Source organism: Giraffa tippelskirchi, chromosome 2 (genome assembly GCF_054371585.1).
Source record: "Giraffa tippelskirchi isolate mGirTip1 chromosome 2, T2T-mGirTip1v1.2.pri, whole genome shotgun sequence".
Taxonomy (NCBI): Eukaryota; Metazoa; Chordata; class Mammalia; order Artiodactyla; family Giraffidae; genus Giraffa; species Giraffa tippelskirchi.
Genome location: NC_137276.1, coordinates 150,144,213 through 150,164,351, shown reverse-complemented (window position 1 = coordinate 150,164,351; position 20,139 = coordinate 150,144,213). Strand labels below are relative to the sequence as shown.

The 20,139-nt window shown below is 36.6% G+C and overlaps 1 protein-coding gene and 1 long non-coding RNA gene across 4 annotated transcripts in view; one reads left to right on the top strand and one right to left on the bottom strand.

The window, feature by feature from the left end:
• LOC145538674 (uncharacterized) overlaps positions 1-20,139 on the bottom strand; it is a 736,734-nt gene that overhangs the window by 128,802 nt on the left and 587,793 nt on the right. The window contains exons 2-3 of one of the 2 annotated variants that reach the window (XM_081571098.1): positions 7,491-7,625; positions 7,304-7,372 (exon numbers count right to left, since the gene is read on the bottom strand). The gene's annotated coding sequence lies outside the window, so the exon portion shown is untranslated. The remainder of the gene's footprint in view (positions 1-7,303; positions 7,373-7,490; positions 7,626-20,139) is intronic. The other variant, XR_014077160.1, reaches the window with a different exon arrangement.
• The window catches only part of LOC145538675 (uncharacterized), a 183,973-nt gene that overhangs the window by 81,837 nt on the left and 81,997 nt on the right, over positions 1-20,139 (top strand). Inside the window, exons 2-4 of one of the 2 annotated variants that reach the window (XR_014077171.1) lie at positions 198-269; positions 13,326-13,506; positions 13,848-14,671. This is a non-coding gene — a long non-coding RNA (uncharacterized LOC145538675). Of the gene's footprint in view, positions 1-197; positions 270-13,325; positions 13,507-13,847; positions 14,672-20,139 lie in introns of those variants that run through there. The other variant, XR_014077170.1, reaches the window with a different exon arrangement.

Genomic DNA, 20,139 nt, shown 5'->3' with positions numbered 1-20,139 from the left:
TACATACTTAGGGGGTTCTTCTGGTAATTTGAGTAATTGTGATCTGACCAGTAATTTTATGTTTTCTGCGGAACATGAAGGAATGGGGTACTCTATTCAGCTTTTTCATTTGCTAGCTGAACTTGCTAGTTGAGTAAAAAGAGAAATTGCCAGTTAGGTAATTTAGATCAACACTTTGTTGTTGTTTTCTTTCCAAGGTTCCTGGGCAGAAGGGAAAATGAGCTTGAAGATGAGACTTGGAAGAGAAAGAAGGGCTGGGGAGAAATATGGTAAGCACTCAATAAGTGGAGGTAGGTGGTTGTCATGGTGGTGATGATAATATTAATAAATCTCTCCTGAGAAAGTTTTTCAATTCACAGGGAACATACTGCTTTGATTTTTATGAGTACTGAGCTATTTAAAGTATTATTTATTACTTTTGTGCTTAATTTTTTTTTCTAGTAAGGAATTTGAATGCAAGATAAAGGAAGAGGGATTTATGAAAAGCTTAGCATTCTCAAATTGAAATCACTTGAATCATGTTTTTAATTTTCCTTGTTTGTAACAAATGACTTAATTATACTTTGGCATCTTAATTTTCAGTTTCTCAACTTATTAGTGAGTAATATACATGGAGTCCTTTGAGTTAAATGGACACAATGTCAGATAAATTTGATTTTATTTTACAATGCAGTCAGTTAAATTGGGCAAGTAACTTAAAGTATATGTTGAAGATTCAGTTCCTCATGGCAACATGGCAAATGAAGTGAAGGGCTTTCAAAAAGTGTGATAGGTTGCTGTTACCATCTTATTACTACTAATACTATTAGCAACAAAAAGTTTCAGAAAATTCATGGATACAGCTCAAGAACAACTTGCTTATGGAGAGAAAATCAGGAATGTTTTGGGGGTACTTCCCTAATCTTTCAAAGCAAACACTATCCTGACTTCCCGCAATACATTTGACTGGGTTGCTTCCTGAGACAGAAATCTGCAAGGCCTGGTCTGACACACAGCATTTGTTGCACTGCTAACACTGAAACATGATATTTTCCTTTCCTTCCAGCTCTTAGTCTTTATTTTACACTGCTCTTTATTTCACATTGCTTTTTTATTTTACACTGACCCTAGGCTATTGGTGGCACTGTATGAAATCTCAGTTTTCTAGTCTGCAGATCTGTCACTGTTTACTGAGCTTTTATTGTCACTAGAGACAGCTTTGCATTTTAATACAGTTTCCAGTCCTTTAGGACCCTCTCCCCTGAAACAACTCCAGCTCCCCAGGGCTGCTGCAGAGTGGAGCAGAAAGAGGAGATGCTTTTGTGGACAGTGATGCTGATGGTAGATAACTCCAGCTGTCATTACAAGATCATCCAGATAAGGGGGGGACAATCAAGTAGGGCTTACAGTCCACTTGAGTTTTTCTGATTGTAAAACCAGCCATTTTTCAATTTAAATAATTTAAGGATTCCTGCTTCTCTATACTCTAAGGCTCATTTAGCCTCTTATTAGCTAACTGTTTCTCCAGTTCAAGAGGTAGAAGGGAGGAGTGCAGTTTTTTTGTTATTGTTAATTCACAGCAGTGGGTAGTGGTGTGTAAATAAAAAATAAGCCAAACAAATTTGATGAGAAGAGAGAATAGAAATCCATGCAAGTAATCATAAATGATTTTTAAAAGTTAATTAAAAGGAATAAAATAGGACAAGTAGTGCAGTGGCCTAGCATATTATCAACAGGCAAATGACAGAGAGGAGAATGAACTAGAAAATTGATTGCCAGCTAACTAGAACAAGAAACCAGACTAACACAGCTCTTAATTTTAAACTTGAAAATTCCAAATTCTTTACCAAGTCCTTTCCTCATAGTATTCTGACAATGATCTTATCTCACATTATTTCCATCGAAGGAATTGCTGGGAGGAGTTGGAGGGAAAGAACAAAATGAAGTTGTGATTTCCTAGAGAATGCAGCTCAGAACCAATTTACAGAATCACTTGTGGCGCATCAGTGATAGCAAATGTAGCCAAGAAACCATAGGTCTTCCTTTTTTCTCTCTGAGTTGTAAGCCTTTTTATTTTTCTCTTTTAAATTTTGCAGCCTTTCCTTCTTCCTAAATTTCTGTGATCAAAGACTGGTAACCTACAATATTTATTTTCAAGTAGCGTATACAGGAGCTACCGCTCAAGTCACTGACTTCCAGTCAAGAAAACAGGACATGAGGAAACCGTCCAGTAAGAAGGCAAGGCTCTTCCTAAACCTTTCGAGAACATCTTTTGGTAGGACTCTGTCTAACATTTTTGTGTAGGCATTCTTGGGATGGGATAGTTCTAGAGAATCACATACTAGCTGAACCCATGGGCCTGTCTTTTCCTTTGCTTAGGAGACATCTGTTCAGATGAAGACACAGATTTCCCAGTATAGAGGTCAGAGCCTGAGCTAGTAGATCGGTTGGTTAATTAAAGAAAATATTTCCTAACAGAAGTAGGGCTTGAATCTGATGGAGGGATTCTCTTGAATTATTAGAAAGACAGTGATGACATGCAGACTGTTGTTGAACAAGCAAGGTCTTCAGCTTACACTTGAAAAAGAATTATCTTATATAGAAGGTAACATCAATAACTAAGCAGTTACAATAGGAAGAAAGAGCAGAAAACACTGTGTTGCATTTTCTTTCTCCCCCATCCATGCTCTTCCCTCCCTTCCTCTCGGCAGTCCTTCCCTCCTTCCTCTTTTGCTTTCTTTTCTTTCTTTCCATTCCTACCCATCTCCCTCGTTATAAACAATGGAAGCCCATCTTTGGATTATTAGAGAATTACCAAAGATCTAATTGATGCAAAAGTAGACCTCAGGAGAATATGGCATATCCCTATTCAAAGAATAGGTTGTAAACTTCTGGATTGATATTCAGCTTTTCTTTTTTCCTTTCCCTCTTCTCTCATTTTAGAATTAGGGGAAACAAACATAACCAAGTAAGTTGTGAGTGCCAGAGACAGCTAAAATTGCTTGTGCTTCTTCTATTTCTTTTTCTCTCTTTTTTAGACACTAGAGCACTTGTGGTGATTTTTTTCCTGAAACTCTGTAAGATCATGGGCCCTGATTGATTTCCTCACTACTGTACTCCTGGCATTTAGTATTGTGCCTAAATATTTGTTGAGTGATTGAATTAATGGGATGTCCATTAATATCCTGTCTTAAAAATGAGGATAAAGGATGGGTAAATACAGAACCAGTTAACATAAATAACAGAAACATTAACTTGTAGGTCTTTTTCTTTAATCTGCAAAAGTTCTACTAGAGAATTTCCCAAAATGTATTTAACAAAACATTAGCTCTGAAGGATAGATTTTTAAAATGAAAAATAGGTGAGGAAAGTCTATGAAAAAATTGTTTAGGATACTCTATAATATATAAAGTTCAAAGAGATCTTTACAATATGATTTCTCAGAGTTTTTCAGGTCCAAATTGTCACTGTAAATTTCTTAGAGCAGGATATAACATGCTACGTTTCAAAGATTATTTGACCATGTTCCTCTTTTACTTGGCACGTCTTATAAAAAGACTATTCCATAAAACACAGTTTGGGAAAAGTAGCATCTTCATTCAGCTTTACTTTCGTTAATTCTGTTTTAAATTTAAGTTCCAGTTTCTTTCACTGTACACGATACCCTCAAGCACAAAATGTGAATACAGTTAACAGTACTGAATTTTACACATAAAAATAGTTAAGATGGTTAATTTTATGTTGTTTTTTTAAATCACAATTAAAAGTTTAAAAATACTCCCCAAATATTACTTTACTAAAAATAGATGAATCAATATTTTACCTAAGGGCTACAATAATGAACCAAAGATTTAATGTTATTGCCAAATAAAGGGCATGATTTGGGGCTACAACATGTTACTCAATTGTATTACCTACCTAGATGCTGTATTCTCAGTAAGTATCTTGGTTTTGAACATTGACTTATGGATCTCTTAGTGTGTGTTTTTAGTAATATTGTTTAGGATGACTATGCAAAAAGACCTATAGATGTGTAGGGAAAGTTTATTGTGGTTTAGTAGAGTGAGTTTAAGACTAAGGCACAAGATATTGGACCAAAAAATTAACATTGTTACTGACTCAGAGTGGCACATTAAGTAAATCCTGATTATCTTATGGATAACCTTTCTTTATCCGTAAGGTAGCCTTCATCAATAAGTTTTTACTTCTTCCTTCCAGCATGGCTATCCCATCTTACATGGAACTCTAACAGTCACAGCAGATAAAGGCAAGAGGTAAGAGGCTACTTGGCCTCCCTTCCTCCATAGCCCTAAGTATCCCCAGAGAGCCCAAGAGCTCAAGGGAACATAGTTTGAAAATCATGAGGTTAGATAATCTTTAGTTTTACCCGAGCCTTATTCCTACCACTTGAAGTAAGACTGAAGCAGAAAAGAATATTTGTGTCCATATTAAAGCCTGTGAACCCCTGTAATGTTATACAGACTCACACAGCGTTTAGCTATTACAGAATGTAGAATACTGCCATACCACATGTGGCAAGCACCTTTTGAATTTCAACATATATTTTAGATTAAAAAATAAGAAAAATATTACCAGAATGTATCTTTCCATCAGTCACTTTATGGATACATTTCAAGATACCAACATGATGGTGGATTAAATTTGAATGCAAATATTGTCACTGAGAAGTTGCCCATTTATACGGTTTCTAAGACTCTCTTATTTTTAATGAGCAAGGTTTTACTAAAAACAAAAAGTGTTAATTATATAAATATGTGCATTCTTTTCAAAGCATACACTATATTATGGTTAAAAAACAATAGAAAAATGAATGCAAAACTATTTCAACAGAAGTACTGCTTCTTGAACAGCCTTTAAAATTATGACATGTTTACTGGGAAAACACATTATTTGTGACAAGGGTTACAGAAGCAATATTAACCTTGAAATTTAATAGCAAAGCCAGACATGTAAAAATCAGTACCAGATGTGATAACTACTTTTGTTAAGATTGTATGTAGGATAAAACAGATATTTAAAGCTACATTAAGATGTGGGTAAGTAAATGGGCCTTTAGAAGATTCAGAGCACACATGCATCATGAATAAAATCATGATGCAGATTGTGCTAAGGATAGCATTCTTGGAAATGAAAAACCTTGTTTTTTCTTTTCCTCCTGTTATATTGGGGACTGTTGCTTTTGCAGTTTTGTACAGGGTGTCAGACATTAAATTTGCCCTTACATATACATATATCTATCTTTTGAAGGCAGGCATTTGTTTACACTGACAAGCTACCAAACACTTTTGCTGCATTTAATATGTGACTAATGAATTTTTGTCATCTATAATCAAAGAGGTTGTTGCTTCTGCAAAAAATATATGATTTACCTAAAAGTAGCATTGATATTAGGCCAAGAACTCCATGGTAGTAGTTTAAAAATGTGTGATGAAGTATAGATTATAAAATTTCACTTACCATCAAATACAAGTTTGTTTTACAAAATATTTTTTTCTGAAATTTATTGTGTCACTATAGTTTTATCATATAATGTTATTTGTTTATCATGTAACATTGATATTTAAAAGAGATTCATGTTTGAAATTGTTTCATCATTTTTATAACCCTAAAATATTTCATTAAAATCTCTGAAAGCATTTTTACTTATTTTAGAGAGTGCTCTAGCTTGACACATATTAAAAAAAATAAAGGTCAAAAGTCATAAAGGATAATAGCTGATGGTTTTGATAATGCTAATTATATATTACTGAGAATAAAAGTAGAAAAGGAAATATGAATACTAAAGAAAGATAAACATCCCAATGCTGGATTTAAAAAAAAAAATGAAAAAACTCTTAAAATGTCTTTGTACTTCACTGTCATAATTCAAAGACATAATGAAGCCTGAATTAAAAATGTCAGTTTCTGTGAGTGTTGATAACTTGGTTCTTTGTTGGGCAAGTCAAAATGTGTCTGTTTGATAGGCAAAAATGACAGACTAAAAATGGGAGAAGTTGGATCTAAAAAAAGAAACACACACATACACAGACACACGACTTTAAAAAAGGTCCATAATGTACTTAAAGGAGAAGACCTGTAGGGTAGGAGGCAGTATCTTTAGGAAGTCACCGAGCAGCACTAAAAGGCAATGTCCAGGGCCAATCAAAATGATTTCTGTGACTGCTGGGGCTCTTGCATCCCCGTCTTTACACTAGACTGGAAACCCTTTGTACTAATTACCAGACTGTACCAGATTTTCTGGTTCAGTTCAATCCTATAATTGACTGACAGTGATGGGCAAGGAAGGGGAAAAATTCAGGCTCAACACTGCAAGCAGAGGGTCAGAAATGGTTTCACAGAGAGCTGGTCACAGCCTGGCACTAAAAGCAGGGTTAAGCAAGCATCATCAGCACTTTCTTCTAATTCTCAGGTTAAAAAGGAAATGAGGAAGAAAAAACAACAGTCCAGGCTGTTCTCCTCTTACAGACCAGTTCTTAGCGTGCAACTATTTTACATAAAATGGAGAACAGCTTCAAGTGTAAATGGTAATTTTTGATGTCATTAATTTTTATTTTGCTTTTTGGAAATAGGTAGAGGTTTTTCTCCAAGAACTCAAATAGGGTCATTTTGCTAAAGTTCAACAGTCTTTTGTTTATTTACAGAAACTCGCTCCTCTCCTCCTTGGATAACTGTGGTAATTCTCGGAAAAACAATGCTGCCATTTAATTCCTAGGGCTAAAAAAATCATTAAAGTGCAAGTCTTATTTACAGAGCCTATGATAGGTTACATAATCAAACTTAAGCATTTGAAAGCGTCATAATTCTCACCTCTTTTGCTTGTTTGTAATTCACTGATTTGGATTTACTGTATGTCTTTAGTAGTAAAATGGTTGCCCATGAACCCATACTTTTTAAAACAGAAGTTTGAATAATAATTTACATGACTTACAGTTAATTCATTAAAGAAATAGAACACATTGAGCACTGGATTAAAGACTTGGTCGACTGACCATCGTTTGTTATTTGCTTAGAACTGTTCTCCTCCCACTTGATTTGTAACCAAAAGAGCAACCTCTAGCTTTAGCTACACCAAACATTAAAAAAGCAGGTGCCAGAATCAGGGTCAAAATGAGACTCAGGCCATTCAGTAGGCAAGTGAGAATTATGTACTATCTTGTTGAGGTCAATTGACTTGAAATTTAATCACAGGTTAAGCCCCTTTTTTTTCCAGGCTAAAGAGTAAGCAACACCTGTGCCAGCAGCAGCTCACATTGCAGTTGACATAGCAGCCAGTTCAATTTTTAGTTACAAGTCAATTACTTACTGGAATAGAAAGGGAACATTTCATTCATTCCATGGATGGTCACTTTCCCGGAGAAACCTGTCAGGCTTTCTTTCTCCAAAAGAAGAAAAGAGAAGAAAAAAGTGAAAGTTAAAAATAAGTGATATGCTGCAAAAGTTCTAGAGCTAGGCCAGCACACCACAGCAGAGAAGTTGCGCAAATGGCTTACCTTCCACATACTGAACAGAGCTGTCTTGTCAATGAGGCCTATCCCTGCTGATAAGTCCTGGGACTTGCCTCATCAGAGAATCAAAACAGGTGGAACGATAATAGGTGATCTACACCTGAGAAGAGGGCCAGCTGACTGAAAGGAGAGAGCAAATGAGTAAACTGTCTTTCCCCAGCTACAGTCAGCCCTTGTGCAAGGGGAGTTTCAAATGCACTGGCTATAGACTTTTGTCCAAAGCTGTGGTTCTTTTTTTTTTCCTCTTTTTTTCTTCTTTCTTTCTTTTCTTTTCTTTCTTTTTTTTTCTTTCTTAGTGAAGCTAGATTAGTTCATACAAAACTCAACAATACAGCACTGAAACCCATTGTTGATATTCAACATTTTTCACATAGCGGAACAGAATAGACAATACGGTATCTAGGAAACCATGGGCTGGATTACAAACTGATGATATCTCATCCTTCTGGGGGCCTGTAATCCTTTTTATTACCTACCACAGTAAAAAAAAAAAAATCGCTGTGTGTGTGGGGGAAACTCTTTCAGAATAAATCAGTAACATTGCTATTCTTAGGTAAATAGGATAAATTAAAATGAACTATTGCTTGTAACACTAAATCCCAAAGTGCCCCTTGCCTTTTATGCAAGTTAATGATTTTTTAATTTATCTTAACCTTTATATGAGCTTCCATAGGTTTAAAAAATTAAAGTATTTGTAGAAATTTGCTTAATAACAGCATTTAAAATTAACTTGGACTTTCAATTTCTTATGATAAATACCTAGAAAGGTCATTTCAAAGTACCCATATTGATGCTAAGGGCTGAGTACAAAAGAATTTTCATTAATTTGTTCTAAATTATTTGTGTTAGATTATTAATATACTATATTTATTTCCTCCATAAGAACACACTGAACTCCAAAATTTGGGGGCTTACTTTCCTAATATCTAGTTTAATACATTTTTAAAACTTTTTTGACCCCATGTCATTTAAATTTTTCATTGTTTTTAAATGCATTTCCTGATCATGTTTAACTGCAAAGCCATTCTATGCAAGGAAGTTATGCCTATTAACCTTTTAGAAATCTGGTCCAATCCCTTTTTAAGATGCAATCCAGTTCCCACACTTTTCTTAAGCCTGCAAATGGTCTAGGTAGCCACAGAAGTGATTGTTCCTACCAGTTTCTTTTCATCACTTCTGCAATTGACCAATTGACAACTGATTGATGGTTATCTTTTCACTTCAACAATGAAAGAAATTACCATCACTATAGCTATGTACAGTAAATGCCTCCAGAGTAAATTACATGATTCTAAAATTCTCCTTAGCTCACTTAGTAAAACATCAACACAAAAAAGTTTCTTTTTGCACCTCCTTTCCTGTACCACAGATTTGGCCTTTTCTGTCAGCTGCAAAGAAAAGAACTTGACAGCTTCTTTAAAAAGAGGAGTATAAAGGAACTTGAATAAAGGATGGCACTGGGCCTGTCTCAAGCAAGTGGCCATTCTTTGCACTTGGAAAAAAATTAGGCATGTGAGCACAGATAAGCCCTATAAGAATACTCTAAAGATCATTCCCAGTGACCTTGAGATTCTCTTTCCTTCCATAACCATTCCTGAACATCAGACTGACAACATAGATTCTGAACATGAATCTTCAACTTATTTTGTGTAGGTGTTATTTCTCATTGAAAAGAAAACATCCTTAAAAATTTAAACTACTGCACTGCAAAGACTCCCCTGCTCTTTCTAAAAGTGCTCAAACAAGTGCTATTATGCAAGTGTCACATTCATTATGATATGTTGATGGCCATAAGGTTTAAATTCCACCACCAAATCTAAACTTACTGTAAATGTGTATTTTTTTCTCACATCAAAGTCCTGAATCTTGTCAAAGAAGGGTATTCAAGCATTTTTTTCTATCCCTGTACAATTAAAGTCATTATTACTATTTTTGGTGATGTAAATACACTATGAAAGATTGAACTGATTTACTCTCTTATTCTACTCCCACCCCTCTCTAAGATCTTGTTTAAAAGTGAAAAAACACACCCAAACAGACAAGAAACATGACTTCTCACTATTTCCCTTGATGTCCTAAATCCATAAAATTTGTTTTATTGAATGTCACAACATAAACTGAACTATAGTTTTATTGTCTAGAATGACTTGATAGTGTTTGCAACTTTTTCTCTCTCAATGTTAGGCTGCTCTGTCCATAGTATTTTCCAGGCAAGAATACTGGAGCGGGTTGCCATTTCCTTTTCCAGGAGATCTTCCTGACCCAGAGATTGAACTATTTTGTTTCTTGTGTCTCCTGCATTGGCAGGTGAATTCTTGACCACTGCACCACCTAGGAACCCCACATATTATATAAATACATGTATATAACAGCATTAGATACTGTCACATGATACTGGCATATTGACAACACTAAATAAGTTTTGTTTACTTAAAAAAACAATTTATCAAAAAAAAACCCAAAACAATTTATCTTCCCTGTTACCTTTGCTGTACTTGCTATAGCAGTGATATTATTATTCAAAATATCCCAGATAAAATTCATGAAATGTCACTTTTATATCTTTACACTTGCTCTCCAAAGACCTATATACTAGTCTAGATCTATAGCAGGTCACGCAAGCATTAATAAAACTGCTTTCAAGATGATCTGATCTTCCATCTTAACCCACAGCATCACTGTTGGAATAACCTGTGACTCTGCTTTTGCCATGTTACATACACCTTGGTTTTATAATCTATAATACTTCTCTCTCTCTCTCTTTTTGTGTATATATATATATATATGTATATGTATGAATATATAGTGAATCAAGAAGAGTAGAATTATGTGATACAACATAGGTTTGGTGGTTAAAGAATCTGCCTGCAATACAGGAGACCTGGGTTTGATCCCTAGGTCAGGAAGATCCCCTGGAGAAGGGAATGGCTACCCACTCCAGTATTCCTGCCTGGAGAATTCCATGGACATAGGAGCCTGGTGGGCTACAGTCCATGGGGTCAAAAAGAGTTGGACAGGACTGAGCGACTAACTCTTTTCTTTCTTCTTTTTGGTTCCTGAGCATCATTAGTGGAATAAGGGAAACAGGGAACTGGTTTACAGTGGTGAGCCTCAGCTTGCTGACAGGTACCAGGTGGTGCCTCAACGCCAGCAAGGAGCAGCCTTCCTGTATCCTGCTTACACAGGGTGAACCTCTGGAGGGTCATACTTATTTCTGAGTCCTAAGTTTTGAGAAGGATACTTCAAATCAGAGATTGACAGGTCATATTAGCTCAGGTGGGTTGGACTCTGGAAAGCACGTGAGTGATGGTTGAAAGAATTGGGCATTCAGAGTTTTTAAAAAGCTATACTGGTGGTTCTAATGTGAAGCCAAATTTTGAGAATCATTGTTCTAAACCAGTGATTCTCAAAGTATTGCCCTCAACCAGCTGCATCCTCTGTCTTCAGCCTACTGTCTTCACTTTTAATTCATAGGTGACTTGAGAGAAATGGGAGTACCAACATAATCATTCTATCAAGACAGGAGTTATAGACTTGAGAGCCACTGGAATAGAAATGGCAGTGTAAACTAGCATTATAGATGAATGGTCTGAAGGAACGTAGCATGTACAGTGAGAAAATAACTACAAGGTTTGCAACTCAGGGAATACCCACAATTTGAGTTAGGAAGAGGAAGAAAAAGTGCTAGAAGAGAGACCATGGACACCCCAGTGGCTTCAAAGACACGCTGACCAATCAGCAATGTCAAATGAGGCAGGCAATGATTAGGTTCTTCTAAGAAAAGGACAAAAGAGTTAGGTGGAAGAAAGTCATTGCTAAACTTTGACCAAGGAATTTAATATTGGAGTGGAGGAAAAGTCAGACTGTGGAGATTCAGAAGAGAATGGGAGGAGAAGAATGAGGTGCAGTAGGTATAAAAAATATTTTTTCAAGACTTGTTGGGAAAGGAGGAAAGAGGGCAGTTATTGGGAGCAGCAGGCTCAAAGAAGCCAGTGTTAGGAAAGAAGTTTTCATATTTTCAGAACTAAAGGAAGAAGCCTTCCGGAGACTGTTGAAGTGGGAAAGAGGATCTATCATGAGAACAAAGAATAAAGTGAGGAGTAGAAAAGAAGTAAAAGGACTCAGAGTTGCCTTAGGAGTGGAAAAAGAAAAGAAAGATAGAAGGATTTATATGGAAAAATGGTTTGTGAAGGTAAAGAATGTGAAATAGGTCATACCTGATGGCACCAAGCTTCGTTTTGAAGCAGGAGTAAAATCATTCTCCAAGGCTTTAATTTCTTTTTTTCTTTTTTGAATAAGAGATGGCAGAGGGTAAAGGTGCACAGAGATTTAGAAGAGGAAAAAAAGGATTGAGGAAAAAAATGCATTTCTCAGAGGCTTAGCACTGGCTTTCTCCTTACTTCCACCTGTCTAGTTTGCATACTTCTATAATGTTAACTCTTGCCTGCTTTGACTTAGAGTAACTTGACTTTTCAGTAGCTCTTTCCCCACACTCTCCATAATGGTCCACGGTCCCCAAAATTGGCCCTTAACCATCTTCTCAACTCAGTTTACACTTTCTCCTTGGCCATCACTCCCATGGCTTTATCAAACTGGCTATCAAATTCAAAGGCAGCCCTAGTCTTTCTCTTGAATTCTAGATCTGTATTTAGCTATCCACTGAACATTTAGTACCTCAGCTGCACAGTATTTTAAATCAGTCAGATTCTTTATTTGCTTCACTGTGAACCAACGAAAACATGTTCCTCTGTCTTCAACATCCTGTCTGTCTTTACCACACTTAATTATGGTGGACTCCAAAGCAAGAAGCTATCAATGATCTCTTATTTCTCAATTCTGGTAACTGATAATTGTCTAATTTTTAAAATTTTACTTTTCAAATATTGTAACTTTTCTGATTCTTAATTTAAATTTCAGCCCTCCATTGTATCTTACAATAAGCTTCTAACCAGATCTCTCAGGTTCTAGTAATATATTCCCTCTTTAACCATCCTCCATTTTATGACCAGAGATGTTATTCTAAAATGCAGATCTGTTTGTGTCTCTCACCTTCAATGACTATCCATTTCCTATTACTGTGGTTTTCATACTGTTTTCTGGAACCAAGGGTTCCATGGAGAGGTTTTAAGAACTCCAAAATCAAATTATAAATATGATCTTGTATCACTGATGAAAATCTATTACTGCAGCATACATGGTACAGATGCACATGCTTGTGGTGAAAAGTGTTCTAAATGTACTATTAGATCTCTGGAGAATCCAGAGAAAAATCCAAGAATATGCATCCATGATGTTTGAGGAATAATAAGTATGAAAACTGATATGGCGAGGAAACTTTCCAAACCATATGGGCAAAGTGCAAATATTGCCATTTTCTTTATTTTGAGTGTCTTTGCGTGCAATGAGAGAGATTTATTACAAATAAACTACATAACACATACATAACAGGAGGAAGTGCTTACTTCTGAAACATCAAATAAGATGAGAAGAATGTGGAAAGATGTATTTGTACTTCTTGAATAAAAGCGATACTAGGGAAAATACAGGAATAGTGAGTGATTATTGAAAATATGTTTGAGGAATCATCCAAGTTGCATAGATAAGCATTAACTCTTAAGAAAATGTTTTCTTTTCAAAGCAGTTTTAGTTTATTCTATGCAGATCACCAATTTTTATTTTATTTAGATGCAGAGAAATTGAATCCGTTATATATTATTATTTTTATTGAGGTCTACTTGATTTATAATGTTTCAGGTGTACAGTAAAGTGATTCAGATATATAAACATATATTTACTTTTTCATATTCTTTTCCATTATAGGTTATTTGTTCAGTCACTCAGTCATGTCCAACTCTTTGCGACCCCATGGACTGCAGCACACCAGGCTTTCCTGTGCATCATCAACTCTCGGAGCTTGCTCAAACTCATGTCCATCGAGTTGGTGATGCCATCACTTTATTGGTTATTACAAGATATTGAATACAGTTCCCTGTGCTATGCAGTAAGTCCTTGTTGTTTATTTATTTTATATATAGTTGTGTGTATCTGCTAATCCCAAATTCCTAATTTATCCCTCCCCCTTTCTCCCCTTTGGTAAACCATAAACTTGTATTCTTTATCTGTGAGTCTATTTCTGTTTTGTATGCAAGTTCATTTGTATCATTTTTTTAGATTCCACATGTAAGTGATATAATGTTTGTCTTTGACTTCATGAAGCATGATAATCTGTATGTCCATCTGTGTTGCTGTAAATGGTATGATTTCATTCTTTTTTATGGCTGAATAGTAATCCACATATATATCACATCTTCTCTATCCATCCATCTGTTGATGGGCATCTAGGTTGCTTCCTGCTGTTGGAAATAATGCTGCTCTGAGCACAGGGTGCATGTACCTTTTTGAATGAGAGTTTTCATCTTTTCTGGATTTACACTGAGGAACGAGATTGATGAATCCTATGGTAACTCTATATTTTTAGTTTCTAAAGGAACCTCTATACTGTTCTCCATAGTGGCTGCACGGGTTTACATTGCCACCAACGTGTAGGAATGTTTTTTTTCTCTACACCCTCTCTAGCATTTATTATTTGTACACTTCATGATGATGGCCATTCTGACCAGTGTGAGGTGATACCTCATTTTAATTTGCATTTCTCTAATAATTGGTGATGTGAAGTGTCATTTCATGTGCCTGATGACCATCTGTCTGTCTTCTTTGGGTAAATGTTTATTTAGGTCTTCTGCTCATTTTTCTATTGAGTTGCTTTTGTTTTAGGTTTTTTTTTTAATATCAAGCTATATAAGCTGTTTGTGTTTTTGGAAATTAATCCCTTATCTGTTACATAATTTGCAAATATTTTCTCCCATTCCATAGATTTTTGTTTTGTTTATGATTTCCTTTGCTGTGCAAAAGCTAAGATTAATTAGGTCCTATTCATTTATTTTTGCTTTTGTTTTTATTACTGTAGGAAATGGATCCAAAAAAATACTGCTGCAATTTATGTCAAAGTGTTCTGCCTATGATTTCCTCTAGGGGTTTTATAGTATCTGGCCTTACATTTGGGTTTTTAATACATCTTGAGTTTATTTTTGTATATAGTGTTAGAGAATGTTCTAATTTAATTCTTTTACATGTAGCTGTCCAGTTCTCCCAATGCGACTTATTGAAGAGAGAGTCTTTTCTGCATTGTGCATGCTTGCCTTTTTTGTCATAGGTTAATTGACTGTAAGTGTATGGGTTTATTTCTGAGCTTTCTTTTTTTAAATTAATTTTAATTGGAATATAGTTGCTTTACAATGTTGTGTTAGTTTCTGAAAAGTGAAAGTGTTAGTTGCCCACCCTTTGCGACCCCGTGGTCTGTAGCCTGCCAGGCTCCTCTGTCCCTGGAATTCTCCAGGCAAGAATACTGGAGTGGGTTGCCATTTCCTACTCCAGGGGATCTTCGTGACCCAGGGATCAAGCCTTGGTCTCCTGCATTGCAGGCAGATTCTTTACCATCTGAGCCACCAGGGAAGCCCGTGTTCATTTCTATTGTATAGCAAAATGAATCAGCCATACTTATATGTATATCCCCCTCCCTTTTGGACTTCCTTTCTATTCAGGTCACCAAACTGCATTAAGTAGAGTTCCCTGTGCTATACAGTATTTCTCCTTAGTTATCTATTTTATACATAGTTATCAATAGTGTATATGTGTCAATCCCAGTCTCCAGTTCCTCTTGCTCCCTCTCCCCCTTGGTATCCATACATTTGTTCTCTACGTCTGTGTCTCTGTTTCAGCTTTGCACATAGGATCATCTGACCTTTTTTTTTTTATATTCCACCTATCTGTATTAATATACAATATTTGTTTTTCTCTTTCTGATTTATTTCACTCTGTATGATACTCTAGATCCATCCACATCTCTACAAATGGTACAATTTTGTTCCTTTTTATGGTTGAGTAATATTCCCTTGGGCTTCCCTGGTGGCAAAGACAGTGAAGAATCTGCCTGCAATGCAGGATACCTGGGTTTGATCCCTAGGTCAGGAAGATTCCCCTGGAGAAGAGAATGGCTGCCCACTCCAGTGTTCTTGTCTGGAAAATTCCATGGTCAGAGGAGCATGGCAGGCTACAGTCCATGGGGTCACAAAAAGTTGGACACAACTGAGTGACTGACATGCATATACATAATATACCCTTGTATATACGTACCACACCTTCATTATCTGTTCCTCTGTTGATGGACATTTAGGTAGGTTCTATGTCCTGGCTATTGTAAATAGTGCTGCTGTGAACATTGCAGTGCATGTATGTTTTTGAATTATGGTTTTCTCTGGGTATAGGCTCAGTAGTGGGATTGCTGGGTCATATAGTAGTTCTATTTTTAGTTTCTTAAGGAACCTCCATACTGTTTTCCATAGTGGCTATATCAGTTTACAGTCCCACCTATTTCTGAGCTTTCTGTTCCGTTCCATTGATCTAGTGTCTGTTTTTGTGCCAGGATCTTACTGTTTTCATTACTGTAGATTTGTAGTATTGTCTAAAGTCAGGGAGCTTGATTCTCCCAGCTCTATTCTTTCTCAGAATTGTTTTGGATGCTGGGGGTCTTTTGTGTTTTATGCAGATTTAAACATTTTTGTTCCAGTTCTGTGAAAAATGTCATTGGTAACTTGATAGGGATTGCTTTGAATCTGTAGATTGCTATGGGTAGTATGATCATTTTAAAATATTGATTCTTCCAATCCCAGATGAGTGGTATATCTTTCCATCTGTTTGTGTCATCTTTAATTTCTTTCATTAGCATCTAATAGTTTTTGGAGTACAGTTCTTTTGCTTTCTTGGGTAGGTTTATTCCTAGATATTTTCTTCTTTTTGATGTAACAGTATGTGGATTGCTTCCTTAATTTCTCTTTCTGATGGTGCATTATTAGTGTATAGACATTAAACAGATTTTTGTAAATTGACTTTGTATCCTGCCTCTTTACTGAATTCACTGATGTGTTCTAATAGTTTTCTGATAGCATTGTTAGATTTTCTATGTATAGTATCATGTCATCTACACACAATGACAGTTTTACTTCTTCCTTTCCTATTTGAATTCCTTTTATTTTCTTATTTCCTTTTCTTCTCTGATTGCTGTGGCTAGGACTTCCAAAACCATGTAGAATAAAAGTAGCGAGAGTGGACATCTTTGTTTTGTTCCTGATCTTAGAAGGAATGCTTTCAGCTTTTCACTGTTGAGTATGATGTTAGCTGTGGATTTTTCATGCATGAACTGCCTCCCTCCTTGAAGTGGTCATAGCAGGGGTGGAATTTGGATTAGAGCTTGAAGGGGAGACATGATCCACCAAGGGAGAAGGAGCAAATGGTGACGAGAACATGTCCTGCCATGTGCGTTCTGTATGGCTTTCACAGGTTACTTAATCCCTTTTAATCTGATTTCATTAGCTGTAAAATGAGGTTAATAAAAACACAATTTGGCCTGTTCTTTTTCAGGAAAAAAAAAAATAGCCTCTGAGAAAGCTTCTAACCCAGCTCCTGACACTTGATAGGAACAACAGTTTACTCCTGACAGCCTGACAATTTGCATCTCTTTCTTTTCCCTTCCTTGCTCTGCCTGGACCCTAGTTGATGCCACTTCCTTAGGCTGCCCCTCACATTTCATCTCCATGCAAAGCTGTCAGGGACTCACTGCAACTGAATTGCTTCCCCCTCATCAGGGTGGGCACCTCTACTGAAGCAAAATCTGTAGGTTGGGAGAATGAAAAAGAAACTGGCCACATCATCATCATTACTACTTTTTGAAGCACTCATTCAGAAGGTCCTGTAGGCTCCCTGAAAAAGGCATCATCTTTTTACTCACTGTTCTCATAATTTTATTTCTCAAGCAAACATATTAGACAATTAAAACAAGTTGGTTTCAAGCTTTTCAGTGTTTCAATTAAGAGTTTTATGTTCAGTACTCAATGGTATGTAATTTTGGAAGTATGATGCCAATTTTAATTAATTTTCATAGGTTTGCTAATTAAAACAATTAAGATGTAGGCCTTATGCTTTGGAAAAATAATTGGAGGAACTCTTGAACATTATCCTTGAGGTTTCACACAAGCACGAAATGGTGTAAAGTTGTTTTAAAAATAGCTGGAAACCCAAAAGAAGTAATTATAACATCAAAGTTGTGTCTGCATCTATCTTTTAAAAAAATTATAGTAGATAAAATTTTCCTTGAGCTTCTGGAAGCTGATTCTGCCTGCCTCTGTGTTCATGGTGGTAATAATAATTAGGAGTAATACTAAACAAATTTTCAGTAACAGCATGGCATGGAAACTTTAAGCTTTGGAGATAAATGTTGAAAAGACAAAGTACTGAGAGATGAAAAAATGAGAGAACAAACACAGAAAGCCCAAGGGAATGGAAGGAGAAATATGTAATGTAAATTAATAATCCTACTGCCAACAGGATGCAGTCCTTGAGATAAATGGGTTTCCAACTTTTTTGAAGTCACAGACCCTGATGCTGGGAAGGATTGGGGGCAGGAGGAGAAGGGGATAACAGAGGAGGAGATAGCTGGATGGCATCACCGACTCAATGGACATGAGTTTGGGTGAACTCCGGGAGTTGGTGATGGACAGGGAGGCCTGGCGTGCTGCGATTCATGGGGTCACAAAGAGTTGGACACAACTGAGTGACTGAACTGAACTGACTCTGCATGTAAGTTAAATAAGCAGGGTGACAATATACAGCCTTGATGTCCTCCTTTTCGTTTTTGGAAGCAGTCTGTTGTTCCATGTCCAGTTCTAACCATTGCTTCTTGACCTGCATGCAGATTTCTCAGGAGGCAAGTAAGGTGGCCTGGTATTCCCATCTCTTTCAGAATTTTCCACAGTTTGTTGTGATCCACACAGTCAAAGGCTTTGGCATGTCAATAAAACAGAAGTAGATGTTTTTCCAGAACTCTTGCTTTTTAGATGATCCAGTGGATGTTGGCAATTTGATCTCTGGTTCCTCTGCCTTTTCTAAAACCAGCTTGAACATCTGGAAGTTCCCGGTTCATGTACTGTTGAAGCGTTGCTTGGAGAATTTTGAGCATTGCTTTGTTAGCGTGTGAGATGAGTGCAATTGTGCTGTAGTTTGAGCATTCTTCGGCATTGCCTTTCTTTGGGATTGGAATGAAAACTGACCTTTTCCAGTCTTGTGGCCACTACTGAGATTTCCAAATTTGTTGGCATATTGAGTGCAGCACTTTCACAACATCATCTTTTAGGATTTGAAGTAGCTTAACTAGAATTCCATCACCTCCACTAGCTTTGTTCATAGTGTTGCTTCCCTAAGGCCCACTTGACTTTGCATTCCAGAATGTCTGGTTCTAGGTGAGTGATCACACCATCATGATTATCTGGGTCACGAAGATCTTTTTTGGATAGTTCTTCTGTGTATTCTTGCCACCTCTTAATATCTTCTGCTTCTTCAAGGTCCATATCATTTTTATCTTTTATTGTGCCCATCTTTGCATGAAATGTTGCCTTGGTATCTCTAGTTTTCCTGAAGAAATCTCTAGTCTTTCCCAGTCTGTTGTTTTCCTCTATTTCTTTGCATTGATCACTGAGGAAGGCTTTCTTATCTCTCCTTGCTATTCTTTGGAACTCTGCATTCAAATGGGTGTATCTTTCCTTTTCTCTTTTGCCTTTCACTTCTCTTCCTTTCACAGCTATTTGTAAGGCCTCCTCAGACAGCCATTTTGCCTTTTTGCATTTCTTTTTCTTGGGAATGGTCTTGATCACTGCCTCCTGTACAATGTCACGATTCTTCAGGCACTCTATCAGATCTAATCCCTTCAATCTATTTGTCACTTCCATTGTATAATCATAAAGGATTTGATTTAGGTCATATCTGAATGGTCTAGTCATTTTCCAAACTTTCTTCAATTTAAGTCTGAATTTGGCAATAAGGAGTTCATGATCTGAGCCACAGTCAGCTTCCAGTCTTGTTTTTGCTGATTGTATAGAGCTTCTCCATCTTTGGCTGCAAAGAATATAATCAGTCTGATTTCGGTATTGGTCATCTGGTGATGTCCATGTGTAGAGTCTTCTCTTGTGTTATTGGAAGAGGGTGTTTGCTATGACCAGTGCATTCTCTTGGCAAAACTTTTATTAGCCTCTGCCCTGCTTCATTCTGGACTCCAAGGCCAAATTTGCCTGTTACTCCAGGTATTTCTTGATTTCCTACTTTTGCATTCCAGTCCCCTATAATGAAGAGGATATCTTTTTTGGGTGTTAGTTCTAGAAGGTCTTGTAGGTCTTCATAGAACTGTTCAAATTCAGCTTCTTCAGCATTACTGGTCAGGGTATAGACTTGGATTACTGTGTTATTGAATGGTTTGCCTAAGAAACGAATAGAGATCATTCTGTCGTTTTTGAGATTGCATCCAAGTACTGCATTTTGGACTCTTGTTGACTATGATGGCTATTCCATTTCCTCTAAGGTATTCTTGCCCACAGTAGTAGATATAATGGTCATCTGAGTTAAATCCACCCATTCCAGTCCACTTTAGTTCACTCATTCCTAAAATGTCATTGTTCACTCTTGCCATCTCCTGTTTGACCACTTCCAATTTGCCTTGATTCATGGACCTAACATTCCAGGTTCCTATGCA